This window comes from Arachis hypogaea, unplaced genomic scaffold (assembly GCF_003086295.3).
Source record: "Arachis hypogaea cultivar Tifrunner unplaced genomic scaffold, arahy.Tifrunner.gnm2.J5K5 arahy.Tifrunner.gnm2.scaffold_25, whole genome shotgun sequence".
Classification (NCBI taxonomy): domain Eukaryota; kingdom Viridiplantae; phylum Streptophyta; class Magnoliopsida; order Fabales; family Fabaceae; genus Arachis; species Arachis hypogaea.
Genome location: NW_027255452.1, coordinates 502,295 through 511,092, shown reverse-complemented (window position 1 = coordinate 511,092; position 8,798 = coordinate 502,295).

The following is an 8,798-nucleotide window of genomic DNA, read 5'->3' as shown; positions in this document are numbered from 1 at the left end:
TTTTAGGGTTTTCTAGTGTTTTTAGGGTCTTTAGGATTTTCTAGGGTTTTTAGGGTTTTTAAGATTTTCTAGGGTTTTCTAGGGTGTTATAGGTTTTTCTAGGGTTTTAAGGATTTTCTAGTTTTTTAGGGTTTTCTAGAGTTTTCTAGGGTTTCAAGGATTTTCTAGGATTTTTAGGGTTTTTTAAGGTTTCCTAGAGTTTTTAGGGTTTGCTAGGGTTTTTTAGGGTATTTTAGGGTTTTCTAGGGGTTTTAGAATTTTCTAGGATTTTTTAGGGTTTTATATGATTTTGTAGGGTTTTTTAGGGTTTTCTTATGTTTTCTAGGTTTTTCTTAGATTTTTTAGGAATTTTCAGGGTTTTCTAGGATTCTTTAGGGTTTTCTAGGGTTTTCTAGGGTTTTCTAGAGTTTTCTAGGGTTTTTTAGAGTTTTCTAGTATTTTTAGGGTTTTCTAGAATTCTCTAAGGTTTTCTTGGATTTTCTTGGGTTTTCTAGGGTTTTTTAGAATTTTTAGGATTTTCTAGGGTTTCTAGGGTTTTCTAGGGTTTTCTAGGGGTTTTTAGGATTTTTTGGCTTTTTTAGGGTTTTTTTAGGGTTTTCTAGGGTTTTTAGGTTTTTTTTGGTTTTTTAGGGTTTTATATGTTTTTTTGGATTTTCTAGGGTTTTTTAGCATTTTCTAGGGTTTATTAGGGTTTTCTAAGGTTTTTAGGGTTTTCAAGGGTTTTTAGGGTTTTCTATGATTTTTTAGGGTTTTTAGGGATTTTAGGGTTTTCTAGGGTTTTTAGGGTTTTCTTGGATTTTTTAGGATTTTCTAGGATTTTCTAGGTTTTTTTAAGATTTTTAGGGTTTTCAAGGGTTTTTAGAGTTTTCTAGGGTTTTTAGGGTTTTCTAGGGTTTTCTAGGATTTTCTAGGGTTTTTTAGGATTTTCTAGGATTTTTAGGGTTTTCTAGGATTTTCTAGGGTGTTCTAGATTTTCTAAGGTTTTTAGGGTTTTCTAGGATTTTCTAGTATTTTCTAGGGTTTTTTAGGGTTTTTAGGATTTTCTTTGGTTTTTTAGGATTTTTAGGATTTTCTAGTGTTTTTAAGATTTTTTAGGATTTTCTAGGATTATCTAGGATTTTCTAGGATTCTCTAGGGATTTTAGGGTTTTCTAGGGTTTTTAGAATTTTCTAGGGTTTTTTAGGGTTTTATATGGTTTTGTAGGGTTTTTTAGAGTTTTCTTAGGTTTTCTAGGGTTTTCAAGGGTTTTTTAGGGTTTTCTAGGGTTTTCTAGGGTTTTTTAGGGTTTTCTGGGTTTTTAGAGTTTTTTAGGGTTTTTTGGGTTGTCTAGGGTTATCTAGGGTTTTCTAGGACTTTTTAGGGTTTTTATGGTTTTAGGGATTTTCTAGGGTTTTCTACAGTTTTCTAGTATTTTTAGGGTTTTTAGGTTTTTCTAGGGTTTTCTAGGGTTTTCTAGGATTTTTAGGGTTTTCTAGGGTTTTCTAGGATTTTTTAGGGTTTTCTAGGGTTTTTAGGGTTTTCTTGTGTTATCTAGGGTTATCTAGGGTTTTCTAGGATTTTTTAGGATTTTCTAGGGTTTTCTAGGGTTTTTAGGGTTTTCTAGGGTTTTAGGATTTTCTATGGTTTTCTAGGGGTTTTAGGGATTTTTAGGGCTTTCTAGGGTTTTTTACGGTTTTATATGGTATTTTTGGTTTTCTAGGGTTTTCTAGGATTTTTTAGCATTTTCTAGGGTTTATTGGGGTTTTCTAAGGTTTTTACGGTTTTCTAGGATTTTTAGGGTTTTTTAGGATTTTCAAGGGTTTTTAGGGTTTTCTAGGATTTTTTAGGGTTTTTAGGGTTTTCTTGGGCTTTTCAGGATTTTCTAGGGGTTTCTAGGGTTTTCTTGGGGTTTCTAGGGATTTTAGGGTTTTCTAAGATTTTTAGGGTTTTTAGGGTTTTCTAGAGTTTTTAGGGTATTCTAGGATTTTCTAGGGTTTTCTAGGATTTCCTAGGATTTTTTAGGGTTTTCTAGGGTTTTTAGGGTTTTCAAGGGTTTCTAGAGTTTTCTAGGATTTTCTAGGGTTTTTTATTGTTTTTTAGGCTTTTCTAGGGTTTTTAGGATTTTCTATGGTTTTTATGGTATTTTAAGTTTATCTAAGCTTTTCTAGGGTGTTTTAGGATTTTCTAGGGTTTTCTAAGGTTTTTAGGGTTTTCTAGGGCTTTCTAGGGTTTTTAGGGTATTTTAGGGTTTTCTAGGGGTTTTAGAATTTTCTAGGGTTTTATATGGTTTTGTAGGGTTTTTTAGGGTTTTCTTATGTTTTCTAGGGTTTTCTTAGATTTTTTAGGAATTTTTAGGGTTTTCTAGGATTCTTTAGGGTTTTCTAGGGTTTTCTAGGGTTTTCTAGAGTTTTCTAGGGTTTTTTAGAGTTTTCTAGGATTTTTAGGGTTTTCTAGAATTCTCTAGGGTTTTCTAGGGTTTTTTAGGATTTTTAGGATTTTCTAGGGTTTCTAGGGTTTTCTAGGGGTTTTTAGGATTTTTTGGCTTTTTTAGTTTTTTTTTGTTTTTTAGGGTTTTATATGTTTTTTTGGATTTTCTAGGGTTTTTAGCGTTTTCTAGGGTTTATTAGGGTTTTCTAAGGTTTTTAGGGTTTTCAAGGGTTTTTAGGGTTTTCTATGATTTTTTAGGGTTTTTAGGGATTTTAGGGTTTTCTAGGACTTTTAGGGTTTTCTTGGATTTTTAGGATTTTCTAGGATTTTCTAGGGTTTTTTTAGGATTTTTAGGGTTTCAAGGCTTTTTAGAGTTTTCCAGGGTTCTGAGGGTTTTCTAGGGTTTTTTAGGATTTTCTAGGATTTTCTAGGGTTTTTTAGGATTTTCTAGTGTGTTCTAGAGTTTTCTAAGGTTTTTTAGGGTTTTCTAGGATTTTCCAGTGTTTTCTAGGGTTTTTTCAGGTTTTTAGGATTTTCTTTGGTTTTTTAGGATTTTTAGGATTTTCTAGTGTTTTAGGATTTTTTAGGGTTTTCTAGGATTATCTAGGATTCTCTAGGTATTTTAGGGTTTTTTAGGGTTTGATATGGTTTTGTAGGATTTTTAGAGTTTTCTTAGGTTTTCTAGGGTTTTCTAAGGTTTTTTAGGGTTTTCTAGGGTTTTCTAGGGTTTTTTAGGGTTTTCTAGGGTTTTTAGAGTTTTTTAGGGTTTTTTGGGTTGTCTAGGGTTTTCTAGGACTTTTTAGGGTTTTTTATGGTTTTTAGGGATTTTCTAGGGTTTTCTACAGTTTTCTAGTATTTTTAGGGTTTTTAGGTTTTTCTAGGGTTTTCTGGGTTTTCTAGGATTTTTAGGGTTTTCTAGGGTTTTCTAGGATTTTTTAGGGTTTTCTAGGGTTTTTAGGGTATTTTAGGGTTTTCTTGTGTTATCTAGGATTATCTAGGGTTTTCTAGGATTTTTTAGGATTTTCTTGGGTTTTCTAGGGTTTTTAGGGTTTTCTAGGGTTTTAGGATTTTCTATGGTTTTCTAGGGGTTTTAGGGATTTTTAGGGCTTTCTAGGGTTCTTAGGTTTTTTTTGTTTTCTAGGGTTTTGACGGTTTTATATGGTTTTTTTGGGTTTTCTAGGGTTTTCTAGGATTTTTTAGCATTTTCTAGGGTTTATTGGGGTTTTCTAAGGTTTTTACGGTTTTCTATGATTTTTAGGGTTTTTTAGGATTTTCAAGGGTTTTTAGGGTTTTCTAGGATTTTTTAGGGTTTTCTAGGGTTTTTAGGGTTTTCTTGGATTTTTCAGGATTTTCTAGGGGTTTCTAGGGTTTTCTTGGGGTTTCTAGGGATTTTAAGGTTTTCTAAGATTTTTAGGGTTTTTAGGGTTTTCTAGAGTTTTCAGGGTATTCCCTTTCTAGAGTTTTCTAGGGTTTTCTAGGATTTCCTAGGATTTTTTAGGGTTTTCTAGGGTTTTTAGGGTTTTTTAGGCTTTTCTAGGGTTTTTATGGTATTTTAGGGTTATCTAAGCTTTTCTAGGGTGTTTTAGGATTTTCTAGGATTTTCTAAGGTTTTTAGGGTTTTCTAGGGCTTTCTAGGGTTTTTAGGGTTTTCTAGGGTTTTTAGGATTTTCTAAAGTTTTCTAGTGTTTTTAGGGTTTTTAGGTTTTTCTAGGGTTTTTTGGGATTTTCTAGGGTTTTCTAGGGTTTTTAGGATTTTCTAGGATTTTCTAGGGTTTTCTAGGTTTTTTAGGGATTTCTAGGGTTTCTTGGGTTTTGTAGGGTTCTCTAGGGTTTTTTAGGCTTTTCTTGGGTTTTTAGGGTTTTCTAGGATTTTTTAAGGTCTTCTAGGGTTTTTTTAGGGTTTTAGGATTTTCTAGGGTTTCTAGAGTTTTCTAGGGTTTTTTTAGAATTTTTAAAGCTTTTCTAGGGTTTTTAGTGTTTTTCGGGTTTTTAGTTTTTTTTTGTTTTATAGGGTTTTTTGTTTTCTAAGGTCTTCTAGGGTTTTTTAGGGTTTTAGGATTTTCAAGGGTTTCTAGAGTTTTCTAGGGTTTTTTTTAGAATTTTTAAAGCTTTTCTAGGATTTTTAGTGTTTTAGGGTTTTTAGGTTTTTTTGTTTTCTAGGGTTTTTTAGCGTTTTCTAGGGTTTATTAGGATTTTCTAAGGTTTTTACGGTTTTCTAGGATTTTTAGGTTTTTTAGGGTTTTCAAGGGTTTTTAGGGTTTTTAGGATTTTTTAGGGTTTTTAGAGTTTTCTTGGTTTTTTAGGGTTTTCTTGGGCTTTTTAGGATTTTTCTAGGGTTTTCTTGGGGTTTCTAGGGTTTTTAGGATTTTCTAGGATTTTAATGGTTTTTAGGGTTTTCTAGGGTTTTTAGGGTATTTTAGGATTTCCTATGGTTTTCTAAGGTTTTCTAGAGTTTTTAGGATTTTCTAGGGTTTTCTAGGGGTTTTTAGGGTTTTTTAGACTTTTCTAGGGTTTTTAGGGTTTTCTAGGGTTTTTAGGTTTTTTTTTGGTTTTTTAGGGTTTTATATGTTTTTTTGGGTTTTCTAGGGTTTTTTAGCGTTTTCTAGGGTTTATTAGGGTTTTCTAAGGTTTTTAGGGTTCTCAAGGGTTTTTAGGGTTTTCTAGGATTTTTTAGGGTTTTTAGGGATTTTAGGGTTTTCTATGGTTTTTAGGGTTTTCTTGGATTTTTTAGGATTTTTTAGGGTTTTCTAGGGTTTTTAGGGTTTTCTAGAGTTTTTTAAGGTTTTTAGGGTTTTCAAGGATTTTCTAGGGTTTTTTAGGGTTTTTAGGATTTTCTTTGGTTTTTTAGGATTTTTAGGATTTTTTTAGCGTTTTTAGAATTTTTTAGGGTTTTCTAGGATTATCTAGGATTTTCTAGGGTTCTCTAGGGATTTTAGGGTTTTCTAGGGTTTTTAGAATTTTCTAGGGTTTTTTAGGATTTTATATGGTTTCTTGAGTTTTCTAGGATTTTCTAGGGTTTCTGAGGGTTTTTTAGGCTTTTCTAGGGATTTTAGGATTTTTAGGGTTTTCTAGGATATTAGGATTATCTAGGATTTTCTAGGTTTATTAGGATTTTCTAAGGTTTTTACGGTTTTCTAGGATTTTCAGGTTTTTTAGGTTTTCAAGGATTTTAGGATTTTTTAGGTTTTCTTGCGTTTTTAGGTTTTCTTGGTTTTTTAGGTTTTTCTAGGGTTTTTTGGGATTTCTAGGGTTTTTAGGATTTTCTAGGATTTTTAGGGTTTTTAGGGTGTTCTTGGGTTTTTAGAGTATTTTAGGATTTTCTATGGTTTTCTAGGGTTTTCTAGGATTTTTTAGGGTTTTGTAGGGTTTTTAAGCTTTTCTAGGGTTTTTATGGTTTTTAGGGTTTTCTAGGATTTTTAGGATTATCTAAGGTTTTCTAGGGTTTTTTAGGATTTCCTAGGGTTTTCTAAGGTTTTTAGGGTTTTCTAGGGTTTTAGTATTTTCTATGGTTTTCTAGGGTTTTTAGGGATTTCTTGGGGTTTTAAGGTTTTCTAGGGTTTTAGTATTTTCTATGGTTTTCTAGGGTTTTTAGGATTTTTTGGGTTTTTAGAGTTTCCAAGGGTTTTTAGGGTTTTCTAGTGTTTGTAGGTTTTCTAGGGTTTTTTAGGGTTTTCTAGGTTTTTCTAGGGTTTTAACGGTTTTCTAGGGTTTTTTAAGGTTTTCTAGGATTTTCTAGGGTTTTTAGGGTTTTCTAGGGTTCTTAGGGTATTCTAGGATTTTCTAGAATTTTCTAGGGTTTTCTAGGATTTTTTAGGGTTTTCAAGGATTTTTTAAGGTTTCCTAGGATTTTTTAGGGTTTTAGGATTTTCTAGGGTTTTCTAGGGTTTTTTTAGTCTTTTCTATAGTTTTTAGGGTTTTTAGGGTTTTCTAGGATTTTTAGGGTATTTTAGGATTATCTAGGGTTATCTAGGGTTTTTAGGGTATTTAGGGTTTTCTTGTGTTATCTAGGGTTATCTAGGTTTTTCTAGGGTTTTTTAGGATTTTCTAGGGTTTTCTAGGGTTTTTAAGGTTTTCTAGGGTTTTAGGATTTTCTATGGTATCCTAGAATTTTTAGGGATTTTTAGGGTTTTCTAGTGTTTTTTAGGGTTTTGTATGGTTTTTTTGGGTTTTCTAGGATTTTCTAGGGTTTTTATCGTTTTCTAGGGTTTATTAGGATTTTCTAAGGTTTTTACGGATTTCTAGAATTTTTAGGGTTTTTTAGGGTTTTCAAGGGTTTTTAGGGTTTTCTAGGATTTTCTAGGGGTTTTAGGGTTTTCTAGGGTTTTCTAGGATTTTCTAGGGTTTTTAGGGTTTTCTAGGATTTTTTAGGGTTTTCTAGGATTTTTAGGGTTTTCTACGGTTTTTTAGGGTTTTAGGATTTTCTAGGGTTTTCTAGGGTTTTTAGGGGTTTTTAGTCTTTTCTAGGGTTTTTAGGGTTTTCTAGGATTCTTAGTGTATTTTAGTGTTATCTAGGGTTATCTAGGGTTTTCTAGGATTTTTTAGGGTTTTCTAGGGTTTTCTAGGGTTTTCTAGGATTTTTAGGGTTTTCTTGGGTTTTCTAGGGTTTTTAGGGTTTCTAGGGTTTTCTAGGATTTTTTAGGATTTTCTAGGGTTTTCTAGGGTTTTTAGGGTTTTTAGGATTTTCTAGGGTTTTTAGGGTTTTCTAGGGTTTTCTATGGTTTTATAGGGTTTTCTAGGGTTTTAAGGGTTTTCTAGGGTTTTTTAGGATTTTTTAGGGTTTTTAGGGTTTTCTATGGTTTTCTAGGGTTTTTAGGGTTTCTAGGGTTTTCTAGGATTTTTTACGGTTTTTAGGGTTTTCTAGGGTTTTCTAGGGTTTTCTAGGGGTTTCTAGGGTTTTTAGGGTTTTCTAGGGTTTTTAGGGTTCTCTAGGATTTTCTAGGATTTTCTTGGGTTTTCTAGGGTTATTAGGGTTTCTAGGGTTTTCTAAGATTTTTTTAGAGTTTCTAGGGTTTTCTAGGATTTTTTAGGATTTTCTAGGGTTTTTAGGGTATTTAGGGTATTCTTGTGTTATCTAGAGTTATCTAGGTTTTTCTAGGGTTTTTTTTTACGATTTTCTAAGGTTTTCTTGGGTTTTTAGGGTTTTCTAGGGTTTTAGGATTTTCTATGGTATCCTAGGGTTTTAGGGATTTTTAGGGTTTTCTAGTGATTTTTAGGGTTTTGTATGGTTTTTTTGGGTTTTCTAGGATTTTCTAGGGTTTTTTATCGTTTTCTAGGGTTTATTAGGATTTTGCTAAGGTTTTTACGGATTTCTAGAATTTTTAGGGTTTTTTAGGGTTTTCAGGGTTTTTAGGGTTTTCTAGGATTTTCTAGGGGTTTTAGGGTTTTCTAGGGTTTTCTAGGATTTTCTAGGGTTTTTAGGGTTTTCTAGGATTTTTTAGGGTTTTCTAGGATTTTTAGGGTTTTCTACGGTTTTTTAGGGTTTTAGGATTTTCTAGGGTTTTCTAGGGTTTTTTGGGTTTTTAGTCTTTTCTAGGGTTTTTAGGGTTTTTAGGGTTTTCTAGGATTTTTAGGGTATTTTAGTGTTATCTAGGGTTATCTAGGGTTTTCTAGGATTTTTTAGGGTTTTCTAGGATTTTCTAGGGTTTTCTAGGATTTTTAGGGTTTTCTTGGGTTTTCTAGGGTTTTTAGGGTTTCTAGGGTTTTCTAGGATTTTTTAGGATTTTCTAGGGTTTTTAGGGTATTTTAGGGTTTTCTTGTGTTATCTAGGGTTATCTAGGGTTTTCTAGGATTTTTTAGGATTTTCTAGGGTTTTCTAGGGTTTTTAGGGTTTTTAGGATTTTCTAGGGTTTTTAGGGTTTTCTAGGGTTTTCTATGGTTTTATAGGGTTTTCTAGGGTTTTAAGGGTTTTCTAGGGTTTTTTAGGATTTTCTAGGGTTTTTAGGGTTTTATATGGTTTTCTAGGGTTTTTAGGGTTTCTAGGGTTTTCTAGGATTTTTTACGGTTTTTAGGGTTTTCTAGGGTTTTCTAGGGGTTGCTAGGGTTTTTAGGGTTTTCTAGGGTTTTTTAGGGTTCTCTAAGATTTTCTCGGATTTTCTTGGGTTTCTAGGGTTATTAGGGTTTCTAGGGTTTTCTAAGATTTTTTTTAGAGTTTCTAGGGTTTTCTAGGATTTTTTAGGATTTTCTATGGTTTTTAGGGTATTTAGGTATTCTTGTGTTATCTAGGGTTATCTAGGTTTTTCTAGGGTTTTTTAGGATTTTCTAGGGTTTTAGGGTATTTAGGGAATTCTTGTGTTATCTAGGGTTATCTAGGTTTTTCTAGGGTTTTTTAGGATTTTCTAGGGTTTTAGGGTATTTAGGATTCTTGTGTTATCTAGGGTTATCTAGGTTTTTCT